Genomic DNA, 2,853 nt, shown 5'->3' with positions numbered 1-2,853 from the left:
TAATATATATCTAAATAATATAATATAACATAAATAATATATATCTAAATAATATAACATAATATAATATAAATAATATTATATTTAAGAAACTTGATTCTATATATATATAATATTATATATATCTCTAGCTACCCATTACATCCCCACATACCTATAATCCCCTTATGCTAGAATCAAGTTTCTTAAATTCAATAACATATTAACATGATCATTTAAATGATTAAATAACTATAACCCACTTATATATCCATATTCACTACAAGCATAACTTTGTTAATTTATGTGTCACATTAAAATCAAAAAAAGATTAAACTAAGATTCAAACCCACCTATGAATACATATCCAATTTCTTTTAAAATTGAAACCACTTTATGATTCCTATGTGGCCTAAGCTAGGGGTCTTATCTTACATCATTAAGATGCTATAGGCTGTCATATCACACAACCCCATGCAATTTAAGCCTACCTCTTTTTTTCCAAGCGCATGCTCTGGAGTCAACTTGAATTTGGGCATTTTTTTTTGTTTGAAATCATGACACAATAAAGTGCATCCAATTTCCACCTTGTCAGGTTGCCACATGAGCACCTAGGTGTGAGTAGTGTTAGGTGGGGAGCAAATAGGAGAGTATGTGTGCTCTCCAAGGTATCCTCCCCACTGAATAAGTCTTTTCCATTCTTAAAACACAAGGGGGATGTCGCTGTCCAAGAAGACATGGGAATCATGACATGGTCAGCAGCAATTAAGTCTTCCAAGTACCCTTCTTCGGTAGGGCCTAGGGATGGATGCAACTTGCATTTGTCATACCTATTTTATTTTATTTGCAGGATTTGTCTATTGCCATGGAAAAAAAAGGTGGCGCCTTGGAATTCAAGGCTAGCCCAAGAGTCAAGTGGCATTTATTTTAGCATTATTATATATATACTTTTTAATTTTTTTCTCTAGGGATAGTGATTAGACATTTATGCCTTATAGTTCATTGTTTATTTTGAATTTATTTCTAGCTAGGAATGTCCATTCTTTTAGAGTCCTAGGTAGGTTCTTATTCAATAAAATATTACTCTGTATTAGTAGGACTTATATATTTTTTTGAGCCCATACCTTTTCCAGAACGCATATGTGCATCTACAAGTCTCATTTAACCTTAGCTAATAGTTTAGTTCTTATCAGGCCTTCACTTAGTTGCTAGAGTTGATTGGAGGATGATTTATTTGCTCTAAGCATTAATATTTCTATTCTAATAACCAAATTTATCATATAGCATATTATTTTAATGCTAGAGAAATCAAATTCAAAATAGAACTCAAGAAGCTTTGAACTAAATTTCATTACATCAAATGTTTTCATTTACTTTAATGTCATTCAATACTATGATTTAAAAACTATCTACCATCCTTCCTATCAATTGCAAATCTTGCTTTTTATCAATTCCAATACTGAACATCAAATTTCTAGTTATTCCTTGTGCAATAGAAAAATAAGATATCAAGGTGGCCATGTTCAATTAATTCTTATTGTAATTTCAAGTTACTCAAATTATTCTTTCTCCACAGTCCAAATTAAGTATAAATGGAATAACATCAGTACAACATAACCTTTCTAACATGATCCTTTCAAATTTCTTTCAATACAATATCAAGCACGAACTCTATCAATCTAATAACAATGGAAAGATCATATATGACATAGATACAACAACTTCTCTCCCTATAGACATATGAAATGGAAACAACACTACACTCTACAATACAAATTCCTTCACATAACCAGTGGGGATTTATCTCTCCTTTTCAACACAATAATAATGTATATGCTCCTATGCAAGAAATAGACTTCATAACATCAAACTTCCAAAACTCTCCAAATGAGTACCTACATAAGAGAGAGACAAATAGGGAACCATTGAGGCTCACCACCCAACCTAGGCCTCAAGGAGACCACCCCCGTGCTAGGGGAAACAGGCTCAACTGGGTTACACTCAAACATTATCATAATAACAGGAACCAACATGATTATCATAGTTTAACAACACAATAAAAACCCCAACCAAGGCTTTCACAATAATTCACAGATGGAATCATGAACATTGGGTGAAGGTGGGCTCTCAATTAGGAGACTTGCCATATCTTACAAAATCTGTAACAACAATTTTCATGCCCTTTGGGGACTTTCATAAATCAATAATTTCCATGGCCTTTCGAGCTTTCACAAAACAAAAAATTTCATGCCCTTTCGGGGCTTTCACAACATCCTCCAATCATACTACCATCAACCAAAGCATCCTTGGATTTCCATACTTCATGAACCTTCTTACCACACCACCATTCTCAAGTAATGAAAGAATATGGAATACAATGGAGCCCATACTCCAAGGTTCTTAACTATATTTCAAGCCCAAATAACCCCTTCACCCAAGGCTTGCTCTTCCCTCCCAAGGGTGAGTGAGGCCTTCACACCCATGAACAAATTTCAACATCCAAACAAAACAAGAAAATAAAAAAGAAACCCCAAGAAATTTCATGAACAATACACACACTCACAATACAACACAACAAAAGAATCCCAAGAATAATACATGATGCCATATCACTCACACAACCCTACAAAAGGCACTCTTACAATTTCCAATTTTAGTTATATGATGTAAACAAAGCATGGCATGAAGCACTAACCTGCTTACAAGCTATGGCAATGGAATGAATACCTCTTCCTACTTGGCTTCCAAACTTCCCCTTTCCAATCCCTGTGTGTCTCTAAAATTAGAGAGTGGGTGAATAATCACCAAGGTTGGCACAAGCTCCCTATAAAGACCTCCACTTTCATCCTCACCTACCCCTCTTACTTTTTGTAT

This window comes from Cupressus sempervirens, chromosome 1, assembly GCF_028749045.1.
Source record: "Cupressus sempervirens isolate cs-2001-9-10 chromosome 1, ASM2874904v1, whole genome shotgun sequence".
NCBI lineage: Eukaryota > Viridiplantae > Streptophyta > Pinopsida > Cupressales > Cupressaceae > Cupressus > Cupressus sempervirens.
Note: the sequence above shows the minus strand (reverse complement) of the source record.